Raw genomic sequence first — 19036 nt, forward strand, 5'->3', positions numbered from 1 at the left:
AGCTAAGAAAAAGAACAGGTGCATGTATACTTGCGTGTACACCAATGCTAGGAGTTTAGTAAATAAATTTGATGAATTTGAGGTATTGCTCAAAACATCAAAGACAGATATTGTGGGGATTTCAGAGACGTGGTGTCACACACATATAAGGAATGCAGAACTGGAATTTGGGGAGTGCAGTGTCTACAGAAGGGATAGACAGGATAAGAAGGGAGGAGGGGTTATGCTATTAGTTAAGAAATACATAAAATCCAAGGAAGTAAAGCCAGTCGACATTACTGGACAGAGCAGTGTCGAGTCAGTTTAGTGTGACATAAGCATTGGGAGATCAAAATTGAGAGTAGGAGTGTGCTATAGGCCTAATGACTCTGATGAGTATAATAAGAAATTGTACAGGGAAATAGAGTGGGCCAGTAAATCAGAGAGTCTTGTAATGGGGGATTTTAATTTCCCAGATATTGCTGGAATTTGGGGGCTGGTCACTCACACACTAGCAAGGCTTTTGTGGATTTATTGGATGATTGTTTTCTACATCAGCATGTTCGGGAGGCAACTAGAGGGAGTAATACTCTTGATTTGATTATAAGTAATGATTTTTCATGCATTAAGAATCTGCAGGTAAATGGACCACTAGGTGGCAGTGAACACAGTGTGCTGAAGTGGGATTTACTCAAAGAGGTAACTACCATTAGGGGTAAAGGGAAGGGTTATTGCTTTCGTAACTACGATGGACTGAGACAGTATTTAAATTCTATACAGTGGGACCAACTGATGACGTTACCAACAGCAAATTCAAAATGGGCAGCATTTGAAGAACTTATCTTGGAAGCTACTAGGCTTTACATACCAACTAAGAAATATTGTTCAAGGTTTAGGCCTAAGTGGATGTCAGATGAACTAATGAGACATATGGCAGAGAAGAAAAATGCATGTGATACATACAAATTAACACGTGACACAGAAGCCTATGATAGATACAAGTTGATCTGTAACCAAGTTACAAAGGAGTTTAGGCAGGCGAAGGCAGATTACAAGAAATCTTTGGCAAGGGATGCAAAGAAAAACAGCAAAGAGTTCTTTACTTATGTAAACTCTAGAAGGAAGGGGATGAATCAGATTGGTCCACTTGATATCGATGGGTCAACTGTTGATGATCCTGCTCAAGTAGCTAACAAACTAAATGAATATTTTGCATCGACATTCACACATGAGGAGTTATTCAGCGAGGGGAATGCCAGAGGTGTATTGAACTCTGGCAGTAAGCTAGAGAGTCTTGTAATAACTGAGAGTAAAGTGGAGGAGAAATTGTTGAAGATAAACACAAGAAAGGCACCCGGGGTGGATGGGATCTATCCAGTTATATTAAAGGAAGCAGCAAAGGAAGTAAGCAAACCCTTAGCCATAATTATAAGAGCTTCCTTGGACTCAGGGGAGGTACCCACAGACTGGAGATGTGCAAATGTGACCCCAATTCACAAAGGAGGATCAAAGGCCGACACAGTAATTATAGACCTGTGAGTTTAACTTCTGTTCCAAGAAAATTAATGAAGGCACTGGTTAAAGAAGCACTGCAGGATCATCTAGACAAGACTTTAGTTATAGCTCGGACACAGCATGGTTTTGTTAAGGGGAAGTCTTGCCTGACCGATTTGATTGGATACTATGATGCAGTCACAAAAGAACTGGGTGCAGAGAATAACTTTGATATTATATACTTGGATCTTAGAAAGGCTTTTGATACTGTTGCACATGGAAGACAGCTGCACAAATTGGAGCAGTGTGGCATTGGAGGCAAATTGCTGCTATGGATAAAGGGGTGGTTGAGGGGTAGAAGACAGAGAGTGGTAATCAGTGGACACTGCTCATCGTGGACTAATGTTATTAGTGGAGTCCCTCAGGATTCAGTATTGGGTCCATTATTGTTTTCTGTATTTATAAATGATATTGATGGTATACCATTTATAAATGGTATATCAAGCTTAATGTCCAAGTTTGCAGACGATACGAAGGTTGGCAGGGTTGTCAAGGACACTACTGACACTATGCTACTGCAACAGGATCTGGAAAGGTTGTGCAGATGGGCTGAGAGGTGGCAAATGAAGTTTAACATTGACAAATGTAAAGTACTACATATGGGAAACTGCAACCCCAGAGCAATGTATCAACTCTGTGGTACTACACTGACAGTGGTAGAGAATGAAAGGGACCTGGGGGTGGTTGTGCAGGCAGATATGAAGTTTTCTGAGCAGTGCAGAGAGGCTGCAAGAGTAGCTCATGGTGTATTGTCAATGATATATAAGAATTTTTTTAGCAGGGATAAGGAGGTAATTATTCCCTTGTATAAGGCAATGGTCAGGCCACACCTAGAGTACTGTATACAGGTCTGGAGGCCTCATTTCAAGAAGGTTTTGCTGCTGGAACGAGTACAGAGAAGGGCAACAAGATTAGTGAATGGAACAAAGGGGTGCTCTTACGAAGAAAGGCTTAAGTTTTGCAAATTACAGTGTCTGGAGACTAGGCACCAGCGAGGTGATCTGATAGAGGTGTATAAAGCCTTGAATGGTTTGACCATGCTCAATCTGATGGGATTCTTCCTCTCGCTCAGAATAATCACCTGAGAGGGCATAAATTCAAATTGAGGAAAGACAGATGTAGGATAAACGTGCGGAAATTTGCCTTTAGCCAGCGGGTGGTTGGTTGGTGGAACAGACTTCCATCCCTTGTCGTGGAAGTTGAAAGCCTAAATAAGTTTAAGGCTCAGCTGGACAGGTATTTCGATCGAACAGAGGGGTGAAGTGGAAGTGGTTATTTTTTATTTGTTTATTTATTTATTTTTATTTTTATTTATTATTTTTTTTTTTTTGGCTGATGCTGCATAAGCTTGCTTTCTTGCATCAAATGCCTCTACTAATGCTAATGCTAAATAAGGAGTGGCTGTTTGACCTTGTAATTCTTACCATCATTTCTAGTAATTTAAATGCTCTTAATTTAAAACTACATAGGGAAAGGAAAGTTGGTCTCTGATTTGTATAGGACATTAAATCATTTCAGAATAAGTTATCATTTAAATCCCAAACTGAGCAAGACAATTTAGTTCACTTTGGATGTTGTACCAGGCTAAGAAAGAAACATATTTCCAAAGAATCGTTGCCTCTTGTTATTACATTTACTTTTTGACGAGTTTGAATATTTGATTTGCTGATATAAGAGTCCATGAAAAAGACAAGCTTGTTTGAGAATCCATTTACTTTTCTGTGGTCAAAACTACAATCCCAGCTTGCAACTTGAAATTATTGATCTTCAAGCCAAAACATGATTCAAAAATAAGTATATGGACTGTAAAAATAAACTACAAGCCTCTGAATTCTAGCCCTTGAATTCTACAAGGTTCTTCGATCTGAAGATTTTCCACTAATAAAAGAAAATGACTTGAAAATGGCAACTTTTATTGGATTTATATATGTTTGCGAGCAAATTTTTTCATGCATAAAGTCAAATATTTTCATAGAAACTATAAAAAATGATCATCTTCATTCCACATTGAGAATTGGCATCACAAATTTTCAACCGAATTTTGAACAATTATCTAAAAATATCCAGCCTCAGTCAGTTCATTAAATGTTAAGTTTTGTTCAAGTAAATGTTATTGTGTATTGTACTTAATAAAATTTTTGAATATTTCCAATTTTAGTGCATCATATTTATTTTTTCAACTTAATATTGAAAAGCAGTGATATCCTTTTCAGGTTGTAAATTTTCTAAATTGAGCATTTAAAAGCAAAAGTAAGGTATTTTTTTAAAAAAAACAAAAGTAAGTCATATTTTTATAATTTTAATAAAATCTAAAAAATAAATCACTGACAGATTTGTTGCATATAAAAAAAAGTGTTGGGAATTTGCATTTTTTTATATGTAGCCTGATTAAAAAATTGTAACATGAAAATAGAAACTTTCTTTTACATATAACGAGATACGGAAAATGCAACAATAATTTTTTTTCAAATCACTTAGTGCAGCCTGCAAAACAAATGAAACTTTGAATATGGCCCCTGTATGGGGAAAAGGTTGGACACCATTGGTATAAACTATTAGAAGGGATGAATAGGTGATATGGGAAGTTCTCATTGCCAGTAGGTAATTGACTGTTGGAACAAACTTTCATGTGATGTGGAAGCAGGCAGTTTGAATAAATTCAAGGAAGAACTGTGTAAACTATTATAAGGGGTAAATAAGCAATTTGGGCCCTGATTCTTTATGAGCATGCTTGCTTTCTTGCATCCACTTTTAATGCTAATGTTAATATTTCATTACTTGTGTTTGTAGAACAGATTTGTATTACTCTTTATATAGGTAATATGAATTGTAATGCAGTTACTGTCATGAATTAGTAGGTTTTCTATATTACAAGTAGTTGTAGTTCTCTTGTCTTTTTAGACTTAAAAATATTACACTAATATTTTCATCTATTTCAGGTGTATGCTATAAAATTCATTACAAATACTGTTTTAATAGAAATTTTTCACTATAACGAAATTTTTCTAGGTCCCAGCCAAGGTACTATATTATTAATGCCTTGTCCATGTTGTTTGAATAAATTCATTCAAATGAGACCTTTTTTTTTTTTTTTCAAAACTTAAAAGTATGAATTCCACTGTGTGGCCCAAATTGTAAATATGGTAATGGAGTCTTTTAAGGAGGGGGGGGTTGCAGTTTTAAAAAATTGGCAAAAGAAATCAATATTATGTCCACTATTTTGCACTTTTTGAACAAATCATATTATAGCTTACTTAATGCGATGTTTTTTACATAATAAAATTTGCTTGGTATTATATGATTTAATTAAAATGAATATTATTCTCCTAGTCTCTTGTGAAAACAATTATATACTCAATCTAAAGAATGAACACATTATTTATCCTTCTAGTAAATAAACAAACTTTAACAGTTTTTTTCTTTTCACTAAGGTATGGGAAGCAAAGATGTTCATTTAACAAATTTGGGAACCCTACTGTACCCAAAGTTCTACTATATTATTACTTTTCAAAAGGTCATCATTCTTTTTTTAGAGCTACAGCTTCATTTGTAATCACTTAATATATGAAAATGGGCTGCACTTGGGAATTTTTCACCGTGCAAAACAGTATTGTGGTATGCCATTTAAAAATTGCCAAAAAATTAAAGCAGGAAATCATGATAATATATATATACAAAACAAATGGTAAATGATATAAATATATGTTATGATAAAACACGAACATTTGAACACTCAATAAATATAAAGAATAGATCAGTGAAAAAAAATTATGTGCCTAATTTAGCCCTAGTATATTTAAAATTTCATTTAGAATTAGTCCACAGGTAGTCCTACCTTAATACACATTTGTTAATTCTGTCATATATAAAGCCTACTTCAAAAATTTTTATAAAATTAACAGGAAAAATTGTAGAAAAACTGAAGCAGTTAACACACCCTAATCATCAAACTCAAGAAGGTCAGGTAGAACACAGAATTTCTAAAGTGGCCTTTGCTGCCATGGTCTCCAACATTTTGCTTTAAACCCATCAGCAAAACAAAAAAAAAAATAAAATAAAAACAATATGTATATAATAATGTGTTAGATACATAAATAAATTTAAAAGTCAGCTAATGTCATGACATAATCTGATTTTTTTTTTTTTAACAGTTTTATTAATTTCTTTGATACTGTTTAAATATCATTTCTGGGTGTCAGATGAGTGAAGGATTTTACAGAATGAAATACCAGTAGCTATTACTAAAATTGTGAAAAAGTATCCATAGACCTGTTAGTTGATTAAAATTCATTTTTATTTGTTTATTTTAAAAAACAAACTTTATTTGTTTGTTTATTTATTTTATTTTATTTATTTATTTATTTTTTTTTTTTGACCTTGCCAATGCTATCCTTAGAGAGTGTGACTGTATTATATTCGAATTATCCTGAAGAATTTTTTTTACTGTTTTTCCTGCTAATTTTATTCAGATAAATTGGCAGATTTAATATTTAACTATATGACAATTACATGAGGATAGTGAAATCATTATCACACCTGTAAATATCCTTTGTGTTATACTATACGTTAATCACCTCCCTGTCTCTGTGCAACTGAAACTATTATAACTCTGGGAAAATTAATTTTTAAAAAAATTCAAAAACCATACCAAGTAATATTTAGGAAGATACAGATTTTTACCTTCAGCAAACAATTAACACGGTCTCCTTATTGTCAAGTTACACTTCAGATGTAGTGCCAACAGTGTAGGATTACCCACCCTGATAACCTTTGTATCATCTGCAGACTTAAACATTAAGTTTGATATGCCTTCATCATTATTGTTAATAAATATTGAAAACATTAAAAGGCTCAGCACTGAACAGCCCTGAGAAACTTTACTAATAAAGTTAGTCCAAAAAGGGTAGGGCCCATTAAATACCAGTCTTCTTTCACTTAGCCATACCTTTATCGTAGCAGTAAATTACACCTAATTCCTCATTTTTACACTTTGCACAGCAGTCTTTCATGTGAAAGAACAACAGTATCAAAAGATTAATGCAATCTGACTATTTGGTGAAAAAATTATTTTTTGCATCTAGCTCCTTTACTATTGCATCATAGTAGCTAATCGAATTGTGGTCATACAAGACCTTCCCTTAACAAATCTATGCTGTGATTGCTGTATAACTGCATTCCTGTCAAGATAATCCTGCATTATTTCTTTAACTACCAAACAATATTTTATCTAAAACGGAAATCAAGCTTACCAATCTGAAATTACTCACTTTGCCCTTTGATGCGTGTATGAACACTGAGTGATCACTGAATTATGACCACCCCTATGAAAACTGAATGCGACCCGCTGACTTCGTGAGGTACAGGAGTGTGGAGTTAGTCGCCTTACGTAGCATAGATAAGGTATCAGTGGTTCATTAGGTAGTAAAATTCTGAGCGGGATGGGTAAAAAGAAGGATTTGTCGGACTTTGATAAAGGACAGATTGTGGGTGCTCGATGAGTTGGTGCCTCTATTTCCAAACGGTTGAACTGGTGGGGGTGTTCGAAAGCTGCCATGGTTAAAATGTACCAGGACTGATGTCGAAATGGTCAAACAACGATCCGACAGCAAAACTGAAAAGGTCAGCAAAGGGTTGAGTGCGGGTCAGACAACTCGCTCAGCCTCAGCACTGTTGAAAAGTTGACTGCCCAATACAAAATGGGCTATACCAGCAGATGACCCCTACGGCGTAAAAGACTCGCCTGGTGTAAAGAGCATGCAAGTTGAACGTTAGAAGACTACCACACAATGCTAACTGAAGACAAAAAGTTCAAAAGTCACCCGTTCACGACTATTAGCTTTTTTTATCAACTACTTACTGTATCAGTGTTAACACACAGATCTTATATATGACAACCAAGAAGTGGAATGTGCACTTCCCTTTTTCTGAGCAAGTATCTTAACTCTTTTAAATTGTAATCATAATTAAAACCATGCAACAGCCGTGTTCCATTTATATTATTTAAGTTTCTAATTCACACAACCATGATTTTTCCTTAACTTTCATCACATCAAAATGGATTATATGAAGTCAGTACTGTAAATAAAGCTTTTCGCTATTTTTAAAATTAAATAAATTTGAATTTGAAGTGCTGATCAAGACATCAAAGGCAAATATTGTTGGGATATCAGAGACATGGCGTCACACAGATATAAGCAGTGCAGAATTGGAATTTGGGGAGTACAGTGTGTACAGAAAGAATTGATAGGGTAGGAAGGGAGGAGGAGGAGAGGTTATACTGTTAGTTAAGAAACATGTAAAATCTAAGGAGGTCTTAACTTAGTAGCAGGTCTTGACTGGAATGTGTGGGTTTTATCATTACCATTAGTAGAGGCATATGATGCAAGAAAGCAGCTTATGCAGCATTAGCCAAAAAAAAAAAAAAAAAACACTCCCATTTCACCCCTCCGTTTGTTAGAAATACCTGTCCAGCTGATCCTCAAATTAAGCTATAAACTTCCACAACAAGGGATGGAAGTCTGTTGCACCAATCAACTACCCGCTGGCTACAGGCAAATTTCCGCACATCTATCCTACATCTGTCTTTCCTCAATTTGAATTTATGCCCTCTCAAGTGATTATTCTAAGCAAGAGGAAGAATCCCATCAGCATTAAGCCTGCTCAAACCATTCAAGACTTTATAGACCTCTATCAGATCACCTCGCCGGTTTACTTCACCTCATAAAGTTTCATACCTATTAAGAAATAGTCTTCAAGGTTTAGGCCTAAATGGTTATCTAATGAACTAATGAGACTCGTAACAGAGAAGAAAAATGCATGGGATGCATATAAATTTTCAAGTGACTCAGAAGCCTATGGCAGATATAAGCTAGTCTGTAATCAGGTCACAAAGGAGGTTAGGCAGGCGAATGCAGATTACGAGAAATCCTTGGCAAAAGATGCTAAGAAAAACAGCAAGGATTTCTTTACTTATATAAACTCTAAAATGAAGGGGATGAATCTGATTGGTCCACTTGACATCAATGGTTCGAGTGTTGATGATCCTGTTGATTTTGCATCTACATTCACACATGAGGAATTATTAAGGTTTGAAAATGGCAGAAGGTTATCAAATTGTAGCAGAATATTTAATGATTTTGTAATAACTGAAAGCAAAGTGGAGGAGAAATTGTTGAAGTTAAACATAAGAAAAGCACCTGGGGTGAAAGGGATCTATCCAGTTATATTAAAGGAGGTGGCAAAGCAACTAAGCAAACCCTTAGCCATAATTATGAGAGCATACTTGGACTCAGGGGAGGTTCCCACGGACTGGAGATGTGCAAATGTATCCCAAATTCACAAAGGGGGATCGCAGAGTGACACGAGTAATTACAGACAAGTTGGTTTAACTTCTGTTCCGGGTAAAATAATGGAGTCACTGGTTAAAGATGCATTACAGGATCATCTAGACAAGACTGCGGTAATAATTCAGACACAGCATGGGTTTGTTAAGGGAAAGTCTTGTGTGACAAATTTGATAAGATATTATGATGTGGTTACAAAGGAACTGGATGCAAAAAATAATTTTGATATCATATATTTGGATTTCAGGAAAGCTTTTGACACTGTTGCACATGGAAGACTATTGTACAAATTGGAGCAGAATGGTATTAAGGGTAAGTTGCTACAATGGATAAAAGGATGGTTAAGTGGGAGAAGACAGAGGTTGGTAATGAATGGGTGCTGCTCTTCGTGGACTAATGTTATTAGTGGAGTCCCACAGGATTCGGTGTTAGGTCCACTGTTGTTTTGTATATTTATCAATGATATTGATGAAGGTATATCAGGCTTAGTGTCGAAGTTTGCAGTTGATACAAAGGTTGGCAGGGTTGTTAATGACAGTAATGGCAGTGTGCTACTGCAACAGGATCTAGATAATTTGGGCAGATGGGCTAAGAAGTGGCAACTGAAGTTTAACATTGACAAATGCAAAGTACTGCATATGGGTAGAAGTAACCCCAGAGAAACGTACCAACTGTGTGGTACTACGCTTAAGGTGGTAGAAAATGAAAAAGACCTGGGAGTAATTGTGCGGTCAGATATGAAGTTTTCTGAGCAATGCAGACAGGCTGCCAGGGCAGGTCATAGGGGTTTTTTCAATGATATGTAGGAATTTTGCTAGCAGGGAGAAGGAGGTGATTGTCCCTCTGTATAAGGCATTGGTCAGGCCTCGCCTTGAGTACTGCGTACAGGTCTGGAGGCCTCATTTTAGGAAGGATGTAGATTTACTTGAGCATGTACAGAGAAGGGCAACAAGATTGGTGAGGAGAATGAAGGGATCCTCTTACCAAGAGAGGCTTAAGTTCTGCAAATTGCAGTGGCTGGATACTAGGCACCTGCGTGGTGATCTGATTGAGGTGTATAAGGCCTTGAATGGGTTGAGTACGCTGAAATCTGATAGGATCCGTCCACTTGTTCAGATTACGAACCTAAGGGGGCATGAATTCAAATTAAGAAAAGGCAGATGTAAAATAGATGTGCGGAAATTTGCCTTTAGCCAGCGGGTGGTTAATTGCTGGAACAAACTTCCATCTGTCATTGTGGAAGTTAATAGGTTGAATAAATTTAAGGAGGAAGTGGACAGGCATTTGGAGGGAATGGTGTGATTTTTTTTTTTTTTTTGGCTGATGCTGCATAAGCTCATACACTTGCTTTCTTCCATCACATGCCACTACTACTACTACCTCTGTCATTCCTCTTCCTGAATAACTCCTCATGTATGAATGTAGATGCAAAATACTCGTTTAGTTTGTTAGCCACCTGAGCAGGATCCTCAACTGTTGAACCATCAATATCCAGTGGAGCAATCTGATTCATCCCTTTCCTTCTAGAGTTTACATAGGTTAAGAACTGTTTTCTGTTTTTCTTTGCATCCTTTGCCAGGATTTCTGATAATCTGCCTTTGCCTGCCTAATCTCCTTTGTGTCTTGATCTTGGTTAGCTTATACAAAGGGTACTAGGAAAGTTTTGCAATATGACGCAACAATGAATCACAGGAAGCTGCTTGTTGCTGCATGTTGAGACATGTTCATACGTGCATAGTAGCCGCCGCGCCAAGTCGATGGGCTCAGTTATTCATTAGTAGTGAGAGTGTAAAGTGCTTGCGATGGCATCGTGGTCACGAAATGAGATAAGGACAGTTTTGCGGTATAATTTCGTGCGTGGTTTAACCATAGACCAGTTCTTAGAAGAAATGACTCTTGCACTAGATGATGATTGTCCACATCGTACAACGATATTCAGGTGGTATAGAGAATTCCAAAGGGGAAATTTCACTCTGGAGGATTCTGAGAGGCCGGGAAGGCCACGAACATCAGTTACGGAGGAAAACGTTACTGCTGTGAGGAAAATGCTTGACGAAAACAGGCGAGTGACCTACCAACAGATAGAGGATACTTTGGGCCTAAATGCACCAGCAATTCGTTCGATTCTGCAAGATCATTTGCACGTGAAGAAACTTTGTTCTCTCTGGGTGCCGCATCAACTGACTGAAGAGCAGATGACACGACGTGTGACTTGGTGCCGGGAGATGTTAAAAAAGTTTGATAAGGGACGATCTCGGTATGTGAACAACATCGTGACAGGTGACGAGACTTGGCTGTACTATTACGATCTGCCGACCAAGGCTCAAAACAAAGTTTGGGTCTTTGATGATGACGACACACCCGTAATTGTCAGAAAATCCCGATCTGTAAAGAAGAAAATGATAGCTGTATTTTTCAAATCGAGTGGAATTGTGGAACGTGTCGTTTTGGACACGCAGAAGACAGTCACAGCTAAGTGGTATACTGAACAATGCCTGCCTAAAGTCATTGGATCTATGAAGAACCTGCGGCCAAAGTCAAGAATGGACACCTGGTACCTCCATCACGATAATGCTCCAGCTCACCGCGCCAAAGCCTGCACCGAATATTTGACCACGACAGGACTGAAACTTCTCAAGCACCCTCCCTACAGTCCAGACCTTGCTCCCTGCGACTTTGCACTGTTCCCGCATGTGAAAATGAAGCTAAAAGGGAGGCGGTTTTCCAGTGATGAGGACCTTCTACGGGCTTGGGACAACGAGTGTGCTTTACTCCCTAGTGAAACTTGGCAGAACTGGTTTAAAGATTGGTTTCGGAGGATGGAGAGGTGTATTGAATGTAGAGGAAATTACTTTGAAAAAATTAAATAAACAAAGCTGTATTGCAAAACTTTCCTAGTACCCTTTGTATCTATGATAGATATAAGCTAACCAAGATCAGTTTATATCTATCATAGGCTTCCATGTCACCCATTTATTTATATGTATCCCATGCATTTTTCTTCTCTCCCATATGTCTAATTAGTTCATCTGACACCATTTAGGCCTAAACCTTGAACAATATTTCTTGGTTGGTTGCTATGTAAAGCCTAGTAGCTTCCAAGATAAATTCTTTGAATGCTTCCCATTTTGAGTTTGCTGTTGGTAACATCATCAGTTGGTCCCACTGTATAAAATTTAAATACTGTCTCAGACCATTGTAGTCACCTTTATGAAAGCAAAACCCTTCCCTTTACCCCTGATGGTTGTTATCTCTTTGAGTAAATCCCACTTCAGCACACTGATCACTGCCACCTAGTGGTTCCTTTATCTGCAGATTCTTAATGCATGAAGAATCACTACTGATAAACAGATCAAGAGTATTACTCCCTCTAGTTGCCTCCCGAACATGCTGATGTTGAAAACTATCATCCAATAAATTCACAAAAGCCTTGCTAGTGTGTGAGTGACCAACCCACAGATTCCAGTCAATATCTGGGAAATTAAAATCCCCCATTATAAGACACTCTGATTTACTGGCCCACTCTATTTCCCTGTACAGTTTCTTATTATATTCATCAGAGTCATTAGGCCTATAGCACACTCCTACTCTCAATTTTGATCTCCCAATGCTTATATCACACCAAACTGACTCGACACTGCACTCTCAAACGATGTCGACTGGCTTCACTTCCTTGGATTTTATGTGTTTCTTAACTAATAGCACAACCCCTCCTCCCTTCCTATCCTGTCTATCCTTTCTGTACACATTGTACTCCCCAGATTCCAGTTCTGCATTCCTTATATATGTGTGACACCGCATATCTGATATCCCAACAATATCTGCCTTTGATGTTTTAAGCAGTACCTCAAATTCATCAAATTTATTTTCCAAACTCCTAGCATTGGTGTACACGCAAATATATATATGCATCTGTTCCTATTCTTAGCTCCCCTGACACAACCCATGTGTTTACTTATATCGCAGTGACTCCCAGCAGTCTCTGAAATACCCTGCATCTTGTTTCCAGGCTTCTGCTCATTCCAATAGAAGCAGTGCAAGAATCATTTTCTCCTATGCCAGTGGCTACTGTTAATCTATTAGTCCTTGTATCCCCCGAAGCTAGCAGTTTTCCTACCCACCTAACACTGCCTCGATAGCATCAGCAAATATTCTTGCACCCTTTCTATTTAAGTGTATCCCATCCCTGTATAAGCAGTCTCTCCTGTCAACAAGCACAGACCAGGCTGAAAAAAATTTTACCTTTAGCTTTGCACAGTCTTTCAAGGGCCGATTTGATCGACAAGGCTCTCATCATATACTGCCTCCTATCGTGTCTGGGCAGAATTGCAAACACTTTCAAATTCAACCCTAATTCACGGCTTTTTTTTCAACAGTGACCTGTACTTGTTAAGTAATTCCGCCGGTCTCCTACTCGTAATATCATTAGATATTGGAGCCTTAAAGAGTTGATTTTGTTCGTATGTATGATGAGAACAGACTACACTATGCTGATTCACTGAATTTTGTTGACTCATCTCTCTCTCCATCCACTCGCCACGAAACTTCAACAGTTTTATCTGTCGGGTTCAGTTTGACATCTCGTTTAGGTGGGTGCCTCCATTGCCAGGTGGGCAGGAGCAGCAGTGCGCAGCACGCGCTTCTTGATCAGACCGGGGTTCAAGTCCATGACCACCGAATACGGAGGATGCGGAAAGGTTAGAGAATGACCACCGCACATCCCCGGAGCAATATGGCCTTAGTTGCTAATGCTCCTAAAAACCAAAAAAACAACAAACAAAAACGTTTAGGTGATTTTGCTTGTGACTAAAAAAAAAATTTAATTTTCTCTTTATACTTCCAGTTTTAAACTGTACTGACAGTTTATTGTATTTAGTAGCCACAGGCTTGAACCCCAGTGCACTCAAGGAAAGCATGCTATGCACTCTCGCACCTGACTACTTGGCTATATCAGTTCTACCACTAGTTTATTGGTTCAGCGTGGCTTTTTTATTTTTATTTTATGTACGTTGAGTGTAAAATGGAAACGTGTTTTCATTAGAGACCAAGTTTGATGCCATCGAACAAGTAGACAAGGGTAAAACAGTTGAAAAGCTGGCTAGAGAGCTAGGTGTAGGTAAAGTGACTGTAGGAGATTGGGTGAGAAATCGACAGAACATTGAAAAATTGTGTTCAAAAAGATCGTCTGAGAAAAGTGATGAGCACATGAGAAGAAAAACAATGAAAAAGGGAGTGTTTGAACAAACATCTGAAACACTTTTTTTTTGTGGTTCACACGAGACAGAAAGGAAGCCCAATTTCTGGACTGATACTACAAGCAAAGGCTCTACAATTTCAGAAAAATTTTCATGATGGTGATGAAGAATTTACGGCTAGCATGAGATGGTTAGATAGATGGGAAAAGAAGTATGGAGTAAGACAGCTGAACATCGCTGGGGAAAAATTATCTGCTTGTCAGGAAGAAGTGCAGTCTTTTACCAAAAGGTTGGCAGAAGTCATAGTAGGGAGGGTTAAGTTTAGATCAAGTTTACAGCTGTGACGAAACGTGTTGAAATTATCAGATAGCTTCTGACCGAAACGCTCGTGTCACAAAAAGAAAAGGCAGCGCCCGGGTATAAACGTAGTACGGAGAGATTGACAGTGTTGGCATGTTCAAATGCTTCAGGAAGTCGCAGGCATAATTTGCTACTTATTGGAAAGCCTAAGAAACCAAGAGCCTTCAAACATGTTCATGTGGAAAGTCTTTCTTATAAGTATGCTAACCAATCAGATGCGTGGATGGATTCATGTTTGTTGAAAAAATGGTTCCACAAAGACTTTTACTGCAACAAAGAAATTTTTGGCAGAAAAGAAACTCCCAGAAAAAGCATTGTTGCTTCTGTGCAATGCACCATCTCATCCAAATGAAACTGAACTAGTCTCTGGTAACATTAAAATATTTTTTTGCCTCCTAATGTAACGTCTCTAATCCAGCTACTAGATCGAAATGTCCTGGAGACTTTGAAACGGAACTACAGACAACAACTCCTGGAAGATCTCGAAAATGGTGGAACCGCTACTGAAAGCCTTAAAACATAAACAGGAAAGATGTCATTTACTGGCTGACAGAATCATGGGAAAAAGTAAAAACATCAGCTCTCGTGGTCCTGGAAAAAAATTCTCAGTGAAACTGAGGAAAAAGATGATGGTGAAGATGATCTTCCACTTATAAAGCTAGTAGAAAATCTTCCAAATTCAGAACCTATTACGGCAGAAGACATTCGAGATTGAATGAGCATGAGCAAAAGATAACCGATGATGTGAGTATAAATTTAGCGAGTGAGGGAAAACTAGAGTGAAGACGAAGATGTGTGTCCAGGAGAAAACTCAAAAATTTCACATACAAAAGGTCTAAATGCTATTGAGACTGCACTGCGATGCATCGAACAGCAGAATGAAAGTACACTATCCGATTTACTATTGTTGAGATGCCTGAGAGGGCGTCTCCGTAGCCAGGTGGAAGGAGCAGCAGTGCGTAGCACACGCTTCTTGATTAGACCGGGGTTCGAGCCCGTCACCACCAAATACGGAGGATGCGGAAAGGTCAAGTGATTGGCCACGGCATATTCCCGGAGCAATATAGCCTTAGTTGTAATGCTCCAAAAAAAAAAAAAAAAAAAACCAACCAGATGCCTGAGAAAACATTGCAGCAAACAAGCGAGGAACTTCTTTAAAACAGAAGACTTTGAAAGGCTTTTTTCTAAAACCTGATGCTGTAATCATGATGATGCATGTACAGTACTGTACACACAGTACAATACTATGTAAGTAAATAAACATGGGCTAAGGTGAAAGCCCACACGAGAAGCATGGAAATTTTCGTCAACGTTTAGCTGTGAAAGTACAGTATACTTTTCCGTATATAGTGTTACGTTACAGTATACAGTGGATGTTATCGGTCTGTAGTAGAAGTCGAGAACTATGCAGGGTGTCTCAAAAATACACGGCATAACTTCAGGAATGAGTTCCTCATGTGTAGACAATAAAAACATTTTATATCAACATAGTTCCAGAAATGCTTGGTTTCCCAGTTTTGAAGGTCTGTCTATGACACTTAACTGTTCACATCACCTTATAGTAATTGTTCAAAATGTCCACCTTTTGTCTGAATACAGGCATCACATTGATGTCTCGTGGACTCAAGAAGACGATGCCAAATTCCTCACGTTTCGTTTCCACATCAGCTACCTGAGTCAAATAAACCAATGACTTTAAATGGCCCACAAAAAGAGATCTAGTGGGTTTAAATCAGAAGAGCGTGGAGGCCAGGCAGTTGGGCCACCCCTCTACTTCAGGAGTCGTAGATCTTGTTCGTCCTCTGTCAGCAGCATGAGGTGTAAAGGTCCCATGTTTACAAAGGCAGCGATGGATACCTTTAAACATTTTCCTGTCTGGACATCTTCGTTCTGGGAACCTTTCGTGGTACAAACGATGAGCCTCCAGAGCATTGCCATTAACCAAACCATACTTAAAGTGCATATCCACTTGCTCCTGATTTGAGTACATGGTCGGAATGGAAAACCACCAGATTCTGTCACTACCTTGTGATGAAGGAAATCACCTGTGGGAGATAAGACCTTCCAATTAATAACTCGGGAACCAAGCATTTCTGGAACTATGTTGATATAAAATATTTTTATTGTCTACATATGAGGAACTCATTCCTGAAGTTATGGCATCTATTTTTGAGACACCCTGTATATTGATTGATAGGCAGGTTGACAAATGACGTACTGATTGGTGCATGAACAAAACAGATGATAACATTCGTTTAGTCATTGGTTGGCATTATGACGTGTATTAATGAATAAAGAATGGTGCATAATTAGTTTTAGAATGAACGGCATATAGGTAATATTAGCGATGAATCTTTTAAAGTTGGAAGAAATTTGTGGGGGGAAAATGAAATGTTGCTTCAATTTCCTTGATTTTTTTATGAAATCTAAATTAATAAGACCAAAATTGTAAATTATTGCACTGTTTTAAGTGCAATAATAATTTTAAACTAATTGAATCACGAACGGAGTCAAGTGGAAAGTTCTGGCATTATAAAATATGTTCTGTGTGTGCGAATGTCTTTAAAAATAAAAATTAGAAAATAAAAATACAGTAATAATAAACAAATTATCCTGTAGTCCACCCATGATTCTATAGCAAAAAGGTCAGGCTAACCCCTCCACTTTGGGAGGAGTTCAAGCTCCCATGGGATTCAATTTCTAGTCCTGACCGATAAAACCCACCGTCTGTTTACCGAGCAGGCAACAATACAAATGCCATCACGGCAAACTAGTTCCACCGGTAAACCACTCCGAAATTCGCCATACTTGTCATGTGGTCTTTCTTTACCTTCACCATAAACACAATTACAGTGTGTAATTACATATATACATGTATTCTTTTTCTTACAGCACACACAATGGCGGATTACCCATTAAGGCAATGAGGCACGTGCCTAGGGCCCCCCCCCCAAGCCAAGACATTTTCCTATAGTGTTCTAAAATAGATTGTTTTCAGTAAACATCATAAAAATCTTGATTAATTTATGCAAAAAATTCAAAAGTACAAAATTTCATTTATTTGCCATCTAACTTTTATTTATTTTTTATTATTTTTTTTGGGGGGGGCCAAATATAATTTGCCTAGGGGCCACAACTATCCTTAATCCGCTACTGAGTACATATATATGTACATGTACTTAATGGCCTTAATGACATGAATGAGGGAGATCCTAGAAGGGAGGGGAACATTGTGGCAAGGTCAGTATATGAAAATTTTCCGTGTTAACTGAGTTTGGCCGTATCCTAGGTTAACTGAGTTTGGCCGTGTTCTTGGTCCTCATTAGCTCGGATAATCAGGACTCTACTGTACTTGGATTTCAGGAAATCTTTTGATACCGTTGCACATAAGACTGCTGTACAAATTGGAGCAATATGGCATAGGGCAAGTTCCTAATATGAATAAAGGGATGGTTTGGTGGGAGAAGACAGAGAGTAGTAATCAGTGGACACTGCTCTTCGTGGACTAATGTTATTATTCGAGTCCCCCAGGGTTCAGTGCTCGGCCCATTGTTGTTTTGTGTATTTATCAGTGATATTGATGAAGTTATATTAGGCTTAATGTCCAAGTTTGCAGATGATACAAAGATTGGCAGGGTTGTTAATGACATTAAAGATAGTATGCTACTTCAACAGGATCTAGAAAAGTTAAAGACAGATGGGTGCTGAGAAGTGGCAACTGAAGTTTTAACATTGACAAATGTGAAGTACTGCATATGGGTAGCAGTAACCGAAGAGAAACGTACCAACTGTGTGGTATGTTTGCATACAAGTCTGGAGGCCTCCTTTTAGGAAGGATGTAGAGTTGCTAGAATGAGTACAGAAAAGGACAACAAGATTGGTGAGAGGAACAAAGGGGTGCTCTTACCAAGAGCAGGGAGGTGGAAAATGAAAAAGAACTGGGGGAAATTGTGCAGTCAGATATGAAGTCAATAAATTCCTCAACAAGGAGGTGATTATCTCTTTGTATAAAACAATGGTCAGGCCACACCTTAAGTACTGCGTACAAGTCTGGAGGCCTCCTTTTAGGAAGGATGTAGAGTTGCTAGAATGAGTACAGAAAAGGGCAACAAGATTGGTGAGAGGAACAAAGGGGTGCTCTTACCAAGAGAGGCTTAAGTTCTGCAAGTTACAGCATCTGGAGACTGGGTCACCTACAAGGTGATCTGATTGGGGTGTATAAGGGCTTGAATGGTTTGAGCAGGCTAAATGCTAATGGGATACTTCCGCTTGCTCCAATTAAGAACCTGAGTGGGCGTAGATTCAAATTCAGGAAAGACAGTTGTAGAATAGATGTGTGGAAGTTTGCCTTTAGCCAGTGGGAAGTTGATTGGTGGAACAGACTTCCATGTGTTGTTGTGGAAGTTGATAGCTTAAATAAATTTAAGGCTGAACTAGACAAACATTTGGAGTGACCGAATGGGTGAAATGGGAAGGGGTGTTTTTTTTTTTTTTTTTTTTTGGCTGATGCTGTATAAGCTTGCTCTCTTGCATCAATGCCTCAACTAATGCTAATGTTAAAGTATAGAGGTTAGGGTTAAATTTGAAAGTGTCTGCAATTCTGCC

At 38.1% G+C, this 19036-nt stretch overlaps 1 protein-coding gene across 5 annotated transcripts in view; it reads left to right on the forward strand.

The window, feature by feature from the left end:
* Window positions 1-19036, forward strand: part of LOC150080207 (uncharacterized) — a 441155-nt gene that overhangs the window by 327794 nt on the left and 94325 nt on the right. The gene's annotated exons all lie outside the window — the stretch shown is intronic.

The sequence above is a fragment of the Mastigoproctus giganteus genome, chromosome 9 (genome assembly GCF_048544385.1).
Source record: "Mastigoproctus giganteus isolate SK-2022 chromosome 9, ASM4854438v1, whole genome shotgun sequence".
NCBI lineage: Eukaryota > Metazoa > Arthropoda > Arachnida > Uropygi > Thelyphonidae > Mastigoproctus > Mastigoproctus giganteus.